A 20,514-nucleotide genomic window follows, 5' to 3' on the forward strand; every position below is an offset into this window, starting at 1 on the left:
CATTAGGGTTACTTATATTCTTGTCATTCTATTATTATGGTTACATGTATTATAAATGTTAGTTTGTTAGTGTAGTCATATGCACATGTGTCAGATAATCATAAATGATAGTAACATGTGGTTGCATGCATTGTTGTTGTTGTTGTTATATGATAGTTAACTTGATCATTAGGGTTATTGCATTAAGATATTGATGTTATATGTATCACGCTAAATTGGATTGGCCTTTGCAGATGGTTATGGTTACGATATTCAGTTATGGTTACTGACTGTGCATATGCGATTGTTATGCATGAATGACAATTGTCTGTAAGATTATGATATGAACATGTTAGCTAGTTATTGTTATAGATGTCATGACCTTATTTATGTTTGATTTGATATGTTGTGAAGTTATATTATGCTAATCTAGATTAATTATGTAGATAAGATAGCCTCCCTTGAGATACGTTGAGGTATGAGTTTTCTTATGCCGACTATTTATTGTTTGAGTGATTGGTTCCTATTATTTCTCCTAGTTGATTTATCTATTATGGTGTGTTTATAGTTTGTTTGAATGTTTGATTAATTGCATGATATGAGTTTGCATCTATAATATTGCATGAAGGAATGATCTTGTTTTAATATGGTTGTATTAATACATATGTGTTGAGATAACTCATATGTACTTGAGTGTAAGTAGGTGATAGTTATATCATTATGCCTTATGACTATTAGTTGATTATGACTTGGTTGTTAGACATGGTAAAGGTTGATTTCAAATCAATATACATGATGTCTTGATCTTTGGAACATGAGACTGACATGTGTGAACAACTGTAGGGAAACATGCTTGGTATTACATGAAAAGGTAATAGTTGATGTGTTTATATACTAATAGTTAGGTGATGTGATAGTACATAGTAAGAATTGATTGCAACAAGGTAAAAATTTAAAAGAAAGCAATTGGGTAAGAATTCCTTTAGCTATGTTTGGAAACTGAAATTCCAAATGAATGAATGTTTTCAATAAGTGAAGTATTCTTAACCTTGATTTTGTCTGATATTATGTGGATATATTTTATATTCCTAAACATTTATTTGACATATATATTACGTTGGTTTTTAGTTATGGCTGGATTTGTCAAGGGGATGGAGTCCCTCGAAAGATGGAATAGATGTGTTCAACTAAAAGGCAACGTTCTTGGCACAACAAGGTAAGATAATTGGTATATTGTTATCTTTACTTATAGATTGAAAATTGTGTGTTTATGGCATTATGATGCAAGGGATTACATGGAAAAAGATTTTTCCATAAAATATTGAAGAAGGCTCAAGTTGAGCTTTCCTTTGGAAGAACTTGGAACCATGGGGATTGAGTCATGGTTTTTGTTGTCAATCTTGTGCTTTTGGGATTTTTTCATTTGTTACACTTTATTTGAGGCTTTTTTTTATGTGTAGTGTACGGCCATACCACTTTCTTTGCGGTATCGTTTTGTTATTGATTTTCATGGTTTCTTCTTGACTGTCCTTGTTATTTCCTTTTATGTTTTGTGGGTCTTGGGAATTGGTTTGGAAAGAGGAAATTAAATGGATTTTGGGGAGAGATGGCTGAAACCAAAAATGTAATGTAATACTTGGATGAAGCTCGATGCATGTATAAGGGTAGTTGAAGGCAAGAGTATGACAACTAGTTGGACTGGTTGGGTCCATTGTGGGTCCATTGGTGTAAATGGATGATGGTAGGATGATCATGGGAATGGTAATCTAGAAAGTTAAGGTGAATGGATTTGAGGTGTCATATTCCTTGGCTATGTTGGGAATTGTTGTTCTCAATATTGTGCATGTGATGCATGGATAAAGTGAGTTCTCTAAACCTTGACCTTATGATATATCATAATTATGTTGTGATCATGATTATGTTGTTGTATATATATGTATGTATGCAGTTGTTTGACAGGGCCATCATGGATCATGATTTTTTTATGATGATGTTTATATGTATATATGTATATATGTATGTCGTTGTTTGACAAGGTCATTAGAGATCATTCTTGTGGAGGAATGCTTGCTTATGTAGGTGAATAACATGAAGAGGTTCTTGGATTATGAGGAATCAAGTGGGAAGATAATGTGACTAGGGGCTGGACTTTGATGAATTTTAAGGAGATAATGTTAGTTTGAGAATTGAGACTATTGTAATTGTTGTTATGCTGCCAGAATGTCATGCTTATGATGTGATGTGGATGGAACCATAACTGGAGCAGTGACTTCGAATCAAGCTTCATGGTTGTAATTCGTCTGGCTATTCAATAAAGTATTTACACCCTTTTCCATATGCTTATCTTGATATGTGATGCTTATATGCATGAATGTATCTAATTCCATTTACTTGTAATCAATAGATCTTTTTCTTTGATTGGTTCTTTGTCTTCTGTTGATATTTACAGGTACTTCTCAAGTGTGTTAAGTACGTGAAAGAGCGACAGGACCGATACAAAGGAGACAAGAGGAAAGTGAAAGTACAAGTAGGCCCTCTCATTCTCTTTTTCTTATCTATTCTTTATAGAAAAAGGTTAAAGTGCTTTAAAATGTTGTCCTAGATATGTCTACTTATCTAGGGAATTAGTATTTATCCGTAGATACCAAATTCTTCATAACAAATTGGCGACTCTACTGGGGGATGATCATCATTCCAAGTACCTTATCCACATCCTAGGACACTGTAGCAAACTTTATTTCCTTTCCTTGATTGTATTTCAGCCTTGCTGAAATGAATTTTGGTCAAAAATTGTGCTTAGTTGCCTCTTGAAATGGCTTACTGTCACCAACGCAAGTTTTGTGAGGGACACAGTGCACTGCAGAACACCCTTGGCTTAGGGACAATGATCTGAAGTGCACTGTCTCCCATTCAGGGCTGCAGTGATCCTCTTCGGGTCATTTTTCTACCTTTGGATAGGATTTTTACCAAATTTCTTCTGTTTGATTGCTTGTTGAATGATTAATTAGTGTCATGTCTCTAAAATAAAGATTTTATCTCCTTTTATAGTCCTACTTTGACTTGATTGATTAATGTTTTTTAAATGATTTCTTTGTCATTATTGATTCATCATGAAAGTTAGATTATAGTCAATTAATCTTCGTTCGAAATAAAGTGCCGTAAAATTCTTCTTTTCCTTCTAAATAAAATTGTCATAAAGTCTTTGTTCTTGTAAGAAGATTGATTGATTGTATGTGCATTAGTTTCCTTTTTTTCTCATCATAACGTTAAGGGAATCGAAAAGAATAACTTGCATCATGCATTGAAAAAGTTTGTGTGTGCTCATAGGAGTAGTTTAGGGAAATTGCATTAGATTGTGCTCTTTACTCTTTGATTGAAAGAAATTTTATTGTTCTATCCCTATTAGCTAAGATTTTCATTGTTAAATTGAATGGAAAGAATGCTTATCATATTAGCTGCATTCTAGCAATTTAAAATACATCACGTGGTGAACCTTGAAAGGAAAATTCTTAATCAAGATCAACTTAAAATTAACTTCAATTTACCTATTGGAGCATTGTCACCTAATGAATAACATTTAGAGGTTCTAGGCTAAAGACATGTTCCAGAGTCGTAAAACATAGCAGCTATTGCTAACTGTTCTGCAATTCATCCCGAGTGTGATATCTCATTCCACGTACGTGATTATATCGTAGCTTGTCCACGTACCTTCAGGTATATAGGGCGGTGTTACAGTACGTAAAGTATATGGTAATGCTCTCACTTTGCGGTTTTGCATTAGACAATGCTAATACGGATTGGGCCTCCACGTACTTTTGTGTGTATATGGGAGGACAACACTAGGTTGCTATCCATTCTTAGGTAACTGAGTCAGCTCCCTTGTACACTGTGATACACTAAACACAACATTCGGGGAGATTGCCAGCCCGTACTTCTTGGTTTGCCAGGAGGTATTTTGTAGTTCACAGTTTCTTGGTAAAGCTTTTCCCTGGCTTACCACTTTTTGTTTATTTCTTTTTTGTAATAAAATCAATCAAAAATCATGGAGGAGAATAAAGCCTTACCCCGTCGTTTGTGGAGAGGAGTGAGTAAACTGCGTTTACTGCCCAAAGCTACACCTATTTGGTCAAAGTGGTCTCGTTTGACAGGGTTTAGTACTTCACAAGAATCTGGTTCCTCATCTAAGTTACTAGAAACACCTAAACTGGTAAGTACTGTAACCCTAGTTAGTCCTACGATTACTGGTACATCTGTTACTAAAGTGGAATCTCCATAATTACCTGAGGAAACTAGAACAAAATCTAGTGTAACGGTAACCCAGGTTGTTCAACAACAAGTTGGTTCTCAATCCAATTTCATTCAACAAGAAATTACTTCTCAACTTGAATCTATTCGACCAAAATTGGATCCTAAACCCATCATTGTTCAATCATAAGTTACTTCTAAACTAGAAATTGTTCATGAAGCCCAACTTGAACGTTTTCTTTTACCAGAAAATTTCGATCTCGAGGTGGAACAATTAGAAGTTGTTACTTTACTGGAAGAAGATCGACCAGTAAATCCTCATACATCCGTAACTATCGAGACCTCCTATTTACCTCAAAAACAACTAGAAATAGCTTACAGACTAGATGGTGAAATTCTTCCACTTGGTTTGATTTCAATAGAAGAGGAACTTGAGGTAGAATCACCCAGAACTCCATTCCATTTTGGAGCTGGACTTTATATGTATCCTTATACTCCTTATTTTACTGCTCCTTTTGATCTTGATTACTTTCAGACACCCATTGATTCGTTAGGAAACTTATTTGGACATTTGACTATGGCAGAGTCAACATCTCAGACCGTACCATCTGTTACAGCTACACAGGAGCCTCTGTCACAACCTCTCTGATGTTTACTATGACACATGAGTCACACTTGTATGGTCTTCTGTCCATCCCCATTGGGTTACCAATCTTTATTGGGAACCCACTCAAGTGTTGCTTCTATCCCTTGGTCTTCACCAATGTCCTCTACTGGAATTTTATCTGGTTCCTGATTTACGGGTACTGAGCAACTAGACCCATCAAGTTCACATCAAGATGTTTCATCTGGTTACCATCCTATGTATCCTCTTAACATTGGACTACCCTCATACGGAGAAAAATATGCATATTATCCTTATCCTCCATATTCTATGGGACAACCATATGTCAGTATACCATTGTCTTTAGGTCATCTTGGAATGACTCTCTGTCAATGGAAGCCAACCATGCCTGCTCATCCTAGGCTTTTGTATCCATCACAACCTATGCAATCTAGCTCATCCATACCTACAACACCTATTGTTACAATTGTGTCGTAGTCACAAGCTCAGATTTTTGTATCGCAAACTGTGAAAGCTTGCCCTTCAGCCTCAGACCCCCAACTTTCAGGTATACAGATCCAGCCTTCTCAGGATGTTTTACAACAACCACTTGTGTCTACAGTCCAATAACTTCAGGTTAGTTTACATTTTACTAGAATGACTCACACTTACACTGTTTTAGTGTATTCACAACCTGGTCAACCTTACATTGGTGGGCAACAACAATTGTTAAAATCAACAACCATTGTACCAACAACAACAGTTGCTTCAATAGCCTTGGCAACCCCAATATCAACATCAACAATTCCAAAAATACCAACCTCAACATGGACTTGGACAACAAGCTCATGCTGGGTTTGGTTAGCAACAAGTTTATCTAGGCCTTGGTCAACAAGCCTATGCTGGGTTTGGACAACAACAAATGTACCCTGGTGCAAAACAACAACAACCTTACATTGGATTTGCTCAACAAACTTACCCATATCAAGGTTACCAGCAACAGATGCTTTATGCTAGTATGCAAAGACCTATTTCCCAGGCAATTCCATCTTACCCTGGATATGCTCAACCTGACCTCAATAGATAGTTTCCTTTTGTTGTGAAACTTGAGTTACGAGATTTAAATTGGCTCACCAATGACCCAACTCTTTATGCACCTTGGTGGACAGTGACTCCTCATAAATTACCTTCCGATATTCTAAAATTTAATGGAAATCCTGGAGAAGACCTGTCCAATCACATCATGACGTTTCATTTATAGTGTTCATCAAACTCCTTGAATGATTATTCTATTAGACTTCATATTTCCCATAAAATGCTTACTCGTCTGTCTGCGAAGTGGTACATCGAGTTACCACGAGCTTCTTTTGATAAATTCACTGCTTTATCTACCACGTTTTTAACCCACTTCTAGTTATCCATACAATATGAGACTGGAACAAAAGTATTAACCAACTTTAAACAAACTACTGCTACTCATATCTCTGATCATATTCATGAGTGGCATTGTCGTTGTCGAATGGTTAAAACTTTTGTTCCTGATCAGCTTTTGGCTTAGTGGTTTATAAAATCCTTGCTACCATCTATCACTGAGGATGTGGTGAAAGGTGGAGTTGTCACAGAAGAGAAAGTAATTTCTTGTGCCCAATATTTGGACTTGATTTATACACAGTCTGGCACACTCTATGATAAGATCTCGAATGCACCCTGTTCCTCCTCCACCATTGAGTAAGGACTTCCATGATGGTGACTGTGTGATTGGTTCTTCGAGCACACATATGACAGGTAGACCATCTGGTCAAACACTTGCGATTACTAATCAAACTACAAATGCACCTAATAACACTATTACTTCAGAAATCAATGTTGTGTCATCTTACCAGGGAAAGAATGAAAACAAACTAGGAGGTAAGAAAAAGGGGAAAAACAAGAAGAAAAAAAATAACTCCCCTCAAGAGAAATCATTTGATTCCTCTTCTTCGGCTAGGAAACCTTGTTACCCATGTTTGATCTATAACGATGAGCATTTTACACGAGACTGTCCACACTACTCTGAAGTCTCAAAGCTTCTGAAGATTTCTAATACATCTATGGTATTGACTGATCCTTTTCCAAAATCGGAGACAAATATGGTTGCTATAGACCAAGCTTCCGCTTCCCAGTGCTTATGCTATCTGCCTCTAAGCAGAAAGATGATGTTTTGGTGTCAACAAGAAATAAATATTATGGAAATAAATTGTCGTCATCAAATAACCAAGTTGATCAACCTAACTATTTGGCTACAACTTTGAATGATCCTATTCCACCACCTATTGCACCAGAGTTAACAATAAAACTGCCTAAGGGAGTGGTACATAAATCGACATTTAACCCTTCAGCTCGAGTAGCACAAAACTATGACATAGTAGAATATTTGGCTTAGTCACCTTCTACTATGTCGACGCTTGAGGTGCTACAAAATTGTCCCTCCCAGAAGCAGACTTTGTTGTCAGCAATTGGTGGAACCGATCCAACGGATTCCAATCTTGTGGTTTTCAACCATGCGGCTTATATGCCACAGTTACTGGCACAATTATCATTTCTGATTCAAGTAAATGCCTTGAGTAAACTTGTTCACCGAACCATTATTGATGAGGGGGAATCTACTTGTATAATGATGAGTTGTTGGAAAACACTTGGCTCACTGCCTTTTTCACATTAACCAACAACATTAAAAGATTTTTATCGTTTCACATATACGCCTTGTGGAATATTGTGTAATCTGCAAATCGAACTAGGAGGAAAAATGGTAATAGTTGAAGTTGAGGTAGTTGACTGACCCCTTTACTACAATATTTTGCTAGGAAGACCGTGGGTTTATGCCATGGATGTTGTGGTTTCAAGATACTTTCATATGATTGCATTTCCTCATAAAGGTGGAATAAAAATTATCGACCAACTCACCTTCTTCACCTCTAGTTCACAGGTTATTGGAAGCATCTCATTGGTACACGGACCCCCGATATCTCTCCAAAACATTGGTGTAGCTCTCTTTAAAGATTCTTCCCTAATGGCTTCTTTTTCACCACCACCACCATCAAATTTGGTGGAAGTAGCAAAAGTTGAGACTTGCAACATGATATCTCCCTCTTCATTTGACTTAAGGAGGATTACCAATAATTTTGAAGTTGATAGTAGTAATGAAATCATGTCGTTAATCCCTATTGAGCTATCATAACAATCAATCTTTCTGGCTTGCACGACAAACCCAAATCCATTTTCGTCAATTGTATGGGTAGATCGTTCATTATAATTTGGTACTTCTTCCAATCCTTTTTCATGTATATTTTCTACTAATGAAGGAATCGACCAATCAATGATGATAGAAGGAGAACCATGGGAGGATTATCATCATCATTCCCATCTTCCATATCACATAGAATATCATTCAAATGAACTTAATCATCCTTTAGTTGTTGATTTTCTTTCAAATTCTGTTCTCATAGATACAGTAGACTCCGAGCAAAACTTGTCAAATATTGAAGAAACCATTTCTATAAATATTTCAACCAAACCTAATGTTGTAGAAGACATTCATGTCAGAAAATCTTGTTCTCCATCAGAACTTGATATTTACCATTCTCTCTTTCGTGAATTTCGAGATATATTTTCTTGGTCATACGAGGAGATGCTAGGTATAGACTCAGTAGAGTTGAACATGAAATCAAAATGTATCCTGATGTCAAACTAGTACGATAGCGCCTTTGACCTATTCATCCAAAGAAGGCTACTACCATTAAGGTAGAAGTTGAAAAGCTTTTGCATGCTAGTTTCATTTACCCTGTTTCCCTTACTGACTAGGTTTCCAATATTGTTCCTATCATGAAGAAAGAAGGGACAATACGAGTGTGCGTTGATTATAGGGATGTAAATCAGGCATGTCTAAAAGACAATTATCCCACTCCCTTTATCGACGAGATTATTGATGAATGTGGAGGGTGTGAAATATTCTCATTTATGGATGGATTTTCCGGCTAAAATCAAATCAATATCCGCCCACAGGACCAATCTAAAGCTTCTTTTACTTGTCCATGGGGCACATTCGCTTATCGGGAACTCCCATTTGTTTTGTAGAATGCAGGGGTCACATTTCAAAGGGAAATGAATTATGCCTTCCATGACATCAAACATATTGTTCAACCTTACCTTGACAATTTACCTGCTCATTCACGAAAGTGGACTGATCACTCACAACATTTGAGAGCTATATTTTTACGGTGCCGACACTACATAATACAACTCAATCCACACAAATGTGTGTTTTGTGTTGATTCTAGTGGTTTTCTTGGTTTCATAGTGTTTAAGGATGGAATGCAACTCGACCCTCTTATGGTTTAGGTAATTCTTGACTTTCCTCCACCTTCAAATCTACTTCAGTTACAAAGACTCTAATGGAAGGCTAACTTTCTGAGGAGGTTCATTCCAAATTATGTTGAAATGGCTAAAGGATTTATTCATTTATTGAAGAAAGGGATACCCTTCCATTGGGACCAGGTTGCGAAAGATTCCTTTGATGCTATTAAAGATACCTTGATTAGAGCCTCATTAATGTATTCCCCGAATTATGAAAACGACTACTTCTTGTATGTTGCCACTACAGATACAACCATTGGAATGCTTTTAGTTCAAAAATAATATGGGATTGAACATCTGATATATTATTTTAGCCGCAATCTCAATGATACAGAAGTTAAGTACTCTTATGTCTAAAAGTTAGCTATGGTTGTTGTTCAAGTTGTACAGAGATTTCGCCACTATATCCTGCTCCAAAAGACCATTTTCATTTCAGATTGCAACCATATGACATATATTTTGTCACGTCAATTGCTCGGGGGGAAACAATCAAAATGGATCATCATTTTGCAGGAGTTTCATTTGGAATTCATCAAATCCAAATCAAGGAAATATCTAATCTTCGTTGAGCTTCTTTGCGACCTTTCCTCGAATATCATTGATTCAACATCAGAACCATGAATTTTGGATGAGTCTTTATTCTTGATTTCATCATCTGACGTGTGGTATGGAGATATACTGATTTATCTCCAGACCCAAACTTTCCAGCCAGATACCTCTCGCTTGCAACAATGATGTATCCGATACGAAGCCAAAGATTATCTTATCGTTGGTGACACTCTTTACCATCATGGTATCAATACGATTCTACGAAGGTGCCTCACTCATTAGGAAGCCTAGAAAGTTTTGAATGATTTCCATTCAGGTGCTTGTCGTGGACACTTATCTGGTTATGCTACCACATAGAGAATTCTTGGTGTTGGTTACTTTTGGCCTAGTATATTCAAAGATTGCATAATTTCCGTTAGAACCTATCACACATGCCAGATCTATGACCCTAAAGCTAGATTACCACTTGCACCATTGCATCCTGTTCTCACTATTGGACCATTCGCTAAATGGGGCATTGAATTCATGACATGTAACCCCACTTCAGCCAGGGGGGGCATGGGTATATTATAGTTGTCGTTCACTATTTTACCAAATGGTCAGAGGCGATGCCAACATTAAACAATAGTGGCGAAAAGACTGCTCTTTTCCTTTTCAACCATGTGGTTGCCCGATTTGGTGTAGCACAGGGTATAGTTACAGATCATGGATCGCATTTTGACAATCATGTGATGGTTGAGTTGACTACTAAGTTAGGACTTTCACATGATAGTTCTACCCCTTATTATCCGCAAGCAAATGGACAAGTTGAGGCCATCAACAAAGTCCTGAAGTGAATGCTTCAAAGAATGATAGGGGTTCATAAATGAAAGTAGCACTTAATCTTGTACTCTGCCTTGTGGGCACTTAATCTTGTACTCTACCTTATTCACACCCTTTCAATTGGTGTATGGTCTAGAAGCAATCTTGCCGATACAATTCGAAATTTCATCTCTCAAACTTGCAATTGACCTATTACCCAACACTTCTGAAGAAGAAGAGCATTTCTTGGAACTTATCCATCTGGATGAAACCTGTCGTGAAGCTACATTGGCTAACAAAGTGTAGAAGAAACAAATGAAGGTGCAATATGACAAAAATGTCAAGCCTCGTGTTTTCTCAGAACGTGATTTGGTCTTGCTCTACGATTAGGAAGTTGATAAATTATGAGTAGGAAAATTTGAACCGCTTTAGATGGGACCTTATATTCTTAAGCGTTTTTTGCAAAAGGTGACTACGCGTTGGTGGATTTTGATGGAATTCCATTGTCACAACCCCAAAATGGGTTATATATCAAACGTTACTATCTTAATTGAGTGTAGTAAAAATCATTGTATATACGCTTTAATTGCATGTGTGTGTGTCAGTGTGTCTTTTAGAGTTTTTATATGGTTAAGTAATCCACTTTGAATTTGTTGCACATGTTGGAGCCTTTGGAACCATTTGTTGGTTACGCCGATGGTGCTAGTTGTAATACGCAGAACCTATCTTTTGCAACATGGGTCATTTTCACTCCAAGTGGCGAGTTAGTGAGTTTTCAAGGGATTTGTATCGGTCCATCGACAAACAATATCGTTGAGTATAACACATTGATTGAACTTCTCTCTGATGCCATTTCACTTGGCATCTGCTGAATCATCATTAGGCTGGATTCACAACTCATTATACTAAAACTAACAAACATTTATATTGTCTGAAATCCAACAATTCTTCATATGTTCCTTAGAGTTCATCTATTGGAAAGACATTTTGAGTACATTCAATATCAACATATTTCCATAAACCTTAAAACATTAACCAAATCATTATTGAATTATCCGTTAAACATACATTTGCGACACATGTAAAAGTAAATTTTCAATTCACATCATTAGTTGAATAGGATTGCATATAGCCATACATATAAAATTTTGAAAGTTAAAATAGATAGATGTTTTAAAAGTTTTTACAAAATTTGTGTCGAAGACAGGTTTGGTCATCTGACCTAAAAAGTCAAAATGCATGCAAAAACATCCTACGTAGAGCTAGTGATGCTCATGATAACAGGCCAGCGCCTAAGCTATCATGTGTAAGAGCCACATCAATCACTTTGGAACACCAATAGTATGGTGTTGCAGCCTCATAGGTAACTCCTCGATCCGGACATCTGGAATACCAAGGTTTAATCCCTCCACATGATCTTGTAACTCTGCTAAGGTCTCGGCGAAATCCAAATCCTGGAGAACACTCTCCCAATGTTTCTCCTTGCTGTCCCACTTGCCTCCTGTTGATGCCTCATAGGTCGAACAGTACCCACATCTGCATGCATGAGAATGATTTTAGTTTAGCCTTGGAACATAAAAACATAAAAACATGTAGAAACTTAAAAATCAAAAAACATTTTGGTCAAAAAACAATTTACCTATAGCACCCCATTGAGTGCCCACTACTAAAATCAAATCTAGATCTCCATGAAAATCCATCCCTGAGTATGGATGCTCCTCGACGGCAATGTGTTGTCGACTGAGCCAACTGTAGAATGCAGTGGAAAAAGTTATTGTTGACTGACCCACATGTCTAGCCATCAATTTGAACCACCTCTGCATCTGTGGATCTGTAAGACCAACTACACCAAGTGTTACATGATGTGGTTGCATCAATGGAATTCTTTCTAAGGAAAAAGCAATTAAGATCAATCCATAGCTAAAATTCTTTGTCTTACCATTTTTTACATTTGTTAGTTGTTCTTTCAATGAACAAAGTACGACCTCACACCAGTTGAACACTGTTGGCTCAAGACACTCTAGTGCATACTGTATATATGATCTGTTTGCTAGATGAAGTGTCACGTTGCCAGCCAACTTTGCGATAGTGAAAAGGATAGTTCTAAAAGGAAAATGACTTACATCCCTAACATTTATTTTCCCATCCTTGCTAGGTTGTGTACCTGGCCAAAAAAAATTTCGAATGTAATCCCTCACCGATTCACCTCCATGAGAAAATCCTGAAAGTGAGATGGGGGCACCTCACCTCGACAGCCTGGAAAGAAATTAAACATCATCGATCATAATAGGGACCACTTTGTCCCTATGTGAAAAGCTTGATCTGTCAGATCCCATGCATGAACTAAGAACTGCAATAGTTCTATTTGTTTCCTCATTCCGGACAGCCTGAAGTATTTGAGAAACCCATAGTTTTTGAGGGCCTCAATTGTACCCAGCTTATTTCAGGAAATCATGTCTTTTTCTTCATGCTCTCTTTCTCACCAAGTAATAGACATTCTGATCTGATGAAAGCTTGAAATCAAACCATAAGCTTAATTAGGATCCTTTCCATGCAAAAAATAGGACAAATTTTGGAGTGAACAGGTGAAACAAGTTTAGGAAACTTGCCCAGCGTAGCCCAGGAAAGGATATAGTGTGCTACAGAGCAGACATCCTTCTATATAGGTGCTCTTTAGCATAGGTTTCGACATGCAAGCCTGTGCTGATCCCAAGGAAAAAAAATCTATCCCCAAAGGCCCCAAAAAACCATAAAACTTGCATGCAATAGTAAAAGAATGACATGAAAATATAGAGGAGGGGTAGATCTCCTACTAGTCCATATGGCATGAGAAATGGTCCATAGAATCTCTTGCAATCAACTGCTGAAGTTCCAGGTAAAAAACTAGCCTAGAGCACAAAATTGAATGGTAAATATCAAATGGTAAAATTACATGGTAAATGCTTGTTTTAAGTTTATTTCATGTTCATTAATTGAATAAACTTTAGTACTTACCTATTTTTACTCATGAAACAGGTACATTTAATCCATTTGGTGATGTCTTTAGCATGTTTTACAACTGGCTTATAGAATTTGATGTGCTCAATCGTAAATTGTATCTTTGACCACAAAGCATACTTTTATCTCTTTTCCGAGCTCTGTTAAACATAGAAAAAGGAACCCCCTTGGAGTCCTCTTTAAGCTCTTTTCAAGCTCTCTAAATACGAAACTATTGCTGAGCGCTTGTCCTTTTCAGCTTGTCAACAGATTGGAAATGACATCTACTCAGTATAAGTTTAACCCTTTTCCAAGTTGAGATAGATTATTTACGAGAAAGGAATACATTGACCGAACACGGTCAATAGGCTCTCTCTCGTATCGTTTTACATTTTTTCAGGTTTGAGAGACAAGTCTACGAAAAAGAACTTGTGGAGTTTTCTTTTCGTCCCTTTTCAAACTCTCTAAACATGAAAATGACTGAGTTATCTTTGTCATTAAACTTGTTAAAAAATCAAATAGTGACAAACTTGTCGATCATGACAAGACTAAGTTTCACCTTCTCTAGACTCGTTAAAACATCACATAGCAATGGATTCACCTAAAGGGTGGAATTATAAAACAAGAATATGTTATCCTCCTCATTCTTGATAAAAAATAAAGAGGTACTAGTGAGCCATGACTGGCGAAAATGGGAAAAGGGTTAAACCACTTTTGGTAGCAGGTTTCTCTTGAACATGACACTTTCACTTCATCACTGTGACTATTTGGGTTGGGTTATCAACTTGATGGTTATCATACCATCCATCACTCTGTTTTGATAAATGTTACCAATTCATTTTAGTGTCGCTGGCATGTTCAAGAGAAGTCATTCAATCAAAATTCATCCTTTGCAATACCATAAACCTTCATTTTCATGACCATCATTCCTGAACCTTGTGTCATCAGTTAAATTCTGCCTCCAAAATCATTACACTCATTTCGTGTCGTTGATGTGGGATACATTAAGGCCCTCCTGCGATGAGTCTCTTCTTGTCGACATCAACACACTATCCAAGAAGTTCACTTAGAAACACGCTTCCAGTACCTTGAGGCTTGCATATATCAATGGCAAGTTTCTCGGTTCCAGTGATAGGTTGACATCACTTGACTTTGTATGGTGTTCAACATTAAAACATCCATTCACACCATGCAAAATTTACTACAGTACCATGAGAGTCATTATCATTATCGGTGATTTCTCTCGCGTCTGTTAATGGCTTACATCATTGGCTGGTAATCAGATGGTGTCTTCCCATGTGCGACTTCAGATCACATATTGACATGGTTAGACTCATACTTGAGCGAACGATTAAATGAGATAGAAGACCCTATATCTAGTTTCATCCATCCAGGGTACGATTTCAGGAAATGTACCAAATCATCCGTACAATGGCTTTACGTTGACGGCCATTTCGATCATGGGTCTATATCTGTATATGACTGTCTATGTACTTGTAATGAAAGTTTATATGTTGAGCATGGGTATGCCTTCCCTCAGCAATTCATGAGAAAAAATCAAAATATCATGATATTATGTATTGCAATCGATGCAGGTCACCAACCACTTTGGAACCGCCTCATCACATCGTAAAGCATATCACTCAACATTATTATTTTCGACTTCATGCTTTAGGGGATAGCTATTATAGATCCATTTGGGCATATCACTCCCATCATCCAAATTAGTGTTTTAGTGCTCATCAAAACCTAATTTCAGTTGCTACATGCCCTAAACAAGTCATCCTTTTGAATGCCTCCTTCCTAGGTAGTTTCATTGCCTGAATACATCGTTAAGTGACCTCTAGAGGGACCAGCACAGGTAGGCCCATGCAACGATGTACTGCAGAGTAGTTAAGCCCATGCCAGGGTGCTCTGTAGAGCACTTAGGCCCTCTTTGACCTGTGCTGGGTGAGTTTGAGAAAAATTCACATAGGGTTTGGGGAACATTTTATCGGCTCGAGCCTTCCAGAAGATTCCCACACTTATCATCTCATATGAGCTCGAAAATGGATGAGGAATGAGTTAAGATACCTCTTATCCTCTCATCCCTTCCTCCATAGAACTTATTCTAAGTATGGAAGGCCATTTAATACCTTCATTAATGATAAAACCTCATCCATCTTCCTATAAATTGAGCACTCATCTAAGTGATCAGGGGTAGGACTTTGATGAGTTTTAAGGAGATAATGTTAGTTTGAGAATTGAGACTATTGTAAGTGTCATTATGCTGCCGAAATGTAATGCTTATGATGTGATGTGAATGGAACCAAAGCTGGAGGAGTGACTTCGAATCAGGCTTCATGGTTGTAATTCTTCCTCCTATTCAATAAAGTATTTACACCTTTTTCCATATGCTTATCTTGATATGTGATGCTTATATGTGTGAGTGTATCTGACTCCATTTACTTTTAATCAATAGAGCTTTTTCTTTTATTGGTTCTTTGTCTTCTGTTGATGTTTATAGGTACTCCTCAAGTTTGTTAAGTATGGGAAGTTGTGACAGGACAGATACAAAGGAGACGAGAGTAAAAAAAAAATACAAGTAGGTCCTCTCATTTTCGTTGTCTTATATATTGTTTATAGAGAAAGGTTAAAGTGATTTAAACTGTTGTTCTGGATATGGCTACTTATCTAGGGAATTAGTATTTATCCATAGATACCAAATTCTTCATAACAGTCATACATCAAGTATAGATGTATGTGTTGTGATGTACATTCGATGTAGTTGTATGTTATGTGTTGATGTAAGTGTTGTGATGTACATAGCGTGTATGTGTACGTGATTGAAGAGAGGCAAAGGAACTAGGTTCTTGCATGGTGTGGCAACTGATCTGATGTGTGTATGGAAAGGATAAAGGCAGAAGTAAGGATCGATTAAAGGATAAGTATCAGTATTTTATTTCAGTTTTATTATCCATGGCGATCGATGTTTATGATTTATAATGGTTACCTATGATCTATGATTTTTGTTTATGATTATTGCATGCGTGATTTATGATTTTTTATCTATGATGCTTGTGTTTTGAGCTAACCAGATGTTATATGTTTATTCATGATGATTTGATCAAACAATTAGTTTGACTTGTTGTGACAGGAAGTAAACATAGGTGCAAATGTACCTTATTGACGAGCCACCAATCATTTGGATTTATTTCAATTCATTTTGAATCTAATGGAAATTATGTGCTTGGTACAAAAATGCATGAACCTTCCTGGTTGGGTGGTTGAAATTGAATGCAGGAATTAGCAACAACAAAATGAATTGGAAAATGTAACAGTATATTGGTAAAGCACTTCAAGAGTAGGGCCATTGAGGGACACTAGTATCCAATAATGTCCATTGATTTCTATGAGCATGATATGATCGATATGATGGTTTTGAGGCAGGTATATTCCTTGGTTTTAGGACCTTTTTATGCGAGGAAACCTTGCCAAGGGATAGAATGCCTAAGGCAGGGGTGCCAGTGGAACTTGGAAGGTGTGTGATTGCACACAAGGGGATGACCAAATTGCTAGAGGGACTGTGTAGCAAAGAAGGGAAGGTGAGGGAATGGATTTTTTTTGTCATTAGAATTTCCGAATGGAATTATATGCACATTGGGATTCTTGAACAATGAGTCAATAACTGTTCACTGAGGGTATGGCAGCATAGGATTGTAGCACTAGACATTGGATGTGGACTTTTACTTTGGCAGTGGATTTTGAATTTCTTGGGAAGGAGGTCAATATTGGCACTACTTTGAGGGTGGAGGTATGAGCCTCTAGATTCCCTTGTTGCTAATGTAGACATCATATCCTTTTATTTACTAGTTGAGAAAATGTGCATATGAGTATATTATTGTAAACATTGTATCGAGCTGGATTTATAAATCTTCATAGACGGTATGCTTATTTCCAGGTTGAAGAAAATGTGTATGAGTGTATATGTGGTTGTTATTTTCAATACTATAATATGTTATGTTATAAAGCTCCAGTAAGTGGTATTTTGTCATGTTTTCCGCAGGATGTCATTGTAAATACTACAAAAATATGTGTTATAAAGCTCCATGGGTAGTATGTTTTTCTTTCAGTGGTCTTGTTGGTTGTAGGTGTCATTAAACACTAAGGACAATGCTCCCTCAAAGGGGAGGGTTTTGTAACAATGCCGGTTGAAAATCCATGTAAAAAATATAAGACCACAGTCATGGGACACATATTCAAAGCTAAATGGTAGGTAAAAACATCCTAATGGGTGTTCATTTTAGTTATTATGACTAAAGGGAATTGGCAAAGGAAATAGAAAAGGCCTTGGAAAGGCATGAGGCATTAACTGGCATATTATTTATGAAAATAATGGAAATTAGGATAAAAGGAAGGTGAAAGGTCACAATTTACATGTGAGGAGAAAAATGAAGGAAAAATAATGGAAAATGAAGAAAACAGAGGCCTCATTAATAAAAAGGATTTTTAGGATTAGTTGGAAATCTTTTCGATAGGTTTTGGTGGAGCTCTCTTCTATTATAAATCTCTCTCATACTCTTGGACAGTTAAGAGTTTCTTAGAGTAGTCTTGGAGGAGTGTGGCATACTTGGGATTTGGAGGAAGTAAGAAAATTAAAGTAGGAAATCGCAAGAGGACAATGGGATTAGCAACTATAGATGGATTTCCTTGTAGGTATGGAGTCGCTTGTATGGTTTCCTTGCTAATTTTGGCATTCTTGGCACATGCATGTGGTTTCTTGGTTATGATTTATCATTAGCATGGAGGATTTCCTAGATTAACAGTGGATTTTCCTAGCCTTTATGTTTCTTGGATAGCCATGGTGTTGTGGGTTCATTTACTTTTGTTTTCTTGTCATTTCTCATGTTCCTTTAGATGTGGGTTGAGTTATTACTTCCTAGAGCATTGTTTGGACAAATTCTCTGTAGCCGTGTAACAACTTGGGTTGAGTTACTAGTCATGAAGCCTTGGTGGAGCCCTTAGTGGGTTGAGTTACTAGTCTTGGAGCCTTGGTTGGACAAACACTCTCGAACTTGACAAAACCTATGGGTTGAGTTACTATTCCTAGAATCCCTAGTTGGAACAAACACTCTGGAGCTCTAGACAACTTGGGTAGAGACCAATCTGGTGATGGTTAGTGATGTCTGACTGTGAGGTGGAATCACTGGTTGAGGGCTGAGGTGGTTTGGTCTCTGGAAGCCCTGGATGGTTTTGATTTATTTTCTTTATGAGATTGCACATTCATGCTTAGAATATGGAATGGGGGCAACTGGATGAAAGAAATATTTGTTTCAGCCTAGTCTATGGTCGGATGGTTCATCGAATTCCCATAACAGGTTATCTTATGAAATCATAAATAAGAGCTCTCTTTCTCATTGGTATTTTATGGGTAAATATACTTGTTTATATGTGGCTTATATGGCTATTATATCCTTAATATTTCTATTGGTTATATGCCAGTTATGAATGAGTTTTATGACAGTGAAAATGTATGGCTCTCATCATGTTTTGGTAAATCATTGAAAGTAAAATGAATATGTGACTTAATAGATGGTAATGTCTTTATTGTGACAAGGAATCACTGATTCTTAGTGATTCTCATATCAGTGTGAGACTCATATGCTGAGATATGTTGTTTAAACCTATAGAATGCATATTTGTGACATGTTTGATGAAATGTCTCTCATGGATAGTAGGGGAATAGTCAATTACTTATTCAAGTAATTACCTTTTTATGCATTCCACTATTATCTTTCATTTATAGAAGTTTCATGGAGTTTTGGGCAGTCACCTGAGCCCTGGGCCTAAAAACGTGGCACCGAATTTGTGGTCGAAGGCACAAAACTACATGGGAAATTCCCTAGGCACATACATACCAATGTTGTAGGAGAGACTGGAGGGTCCCAAATGAACTCATGCCTATGTCATGGGAGCGACTGGGGGATTAGTATCATAAAAAGCTAGTTTGTGTTACGGTATAGTCACCTGGAAGGTTTGGATGGCTTGTGGGGGTTCGCCAATAGGTCTAGAAGGTTTGTGTCATTGTGTTATGTAAAATCCACTTCCTTATCTGACCCATAGAGAGTTGAATCATATCATAATAACTATTCATCACATATTTACCCCAGTTGGTTGGTTACTTGGGTAGCTGTTGGAGGATGGTGTTACATAAATACTTTGAGAAATTCGTAGAGGTAAGGGCTCAACACACTATTCATTAAGAACAGAAAAGTTGTGGGTGCATTAGTGATTCCAAATGGAAGTAGTACAAACTCATAATGTCTGTGTCTTGGTCTAAATAATGTCTTGTGTATATCTTCATCCTTGATCCTTCATTGATGATATCCTGACCTTAAAACAAATTTTAAAAATATTGATTCTCCTTAAACTTAATCAAATAGATCATTAATCCTTAATAGGGGATATTTTCTTTTAATTGTGATTTTATTCAACTGTCTATAATCAATACAAAGCGTCATTGTTCCATCCTTAGTTTTCACAAGAAACACTGGTGCACCCCAAGGAGGCACAATAGACCTTATGTACTTTTTGTCAAGAAAATTTGTAACTAGATTTTTAATTCCATTAAATGAGGAATACTCCTTCTAAAGGGAGATTTGGACACTGGAACAACTCTAGGAATGAGATTAATAGTAAAATCAATATCTCTTCTAGGGGGAAGTCGTGGTATCTCCTCAAGAAAAACATCTTTGAATTGTTGTAACATGGGGTAATTGTTTGAAATATGGTTTGTACTTATTTTTAGCTAATTATTCAATATGAACAAAAAAATTTGATGACATTTGCAAGAACATTTCTTCAATTGTAAATAATAAATCTACCTTATTGAAATTACCGTTGGTATTTGTCAAACCATTTATTTTTCTTCTTCATCATTAACAGAAGTAAATGATTTGTCTAGGAAGTTTAGAATTACTTTATTGGAT

Source organism: Pinus tabuliformis, chromosome 3_1, assembly GCF_031772625.1.
Source record: "Pinus tabuliformis cultivar Carrire ecotype Pingquan chromosome 3_1, CPIR1, whole genome shotgun sequence".
NCBI classification, from domain to species: domain Eukaryota; kingdom Viridiplantae; phylum Streptophyta; class Pinopsida; order Pinales; family Pinaceae; genus Pinus; species Pinus tabuliformis.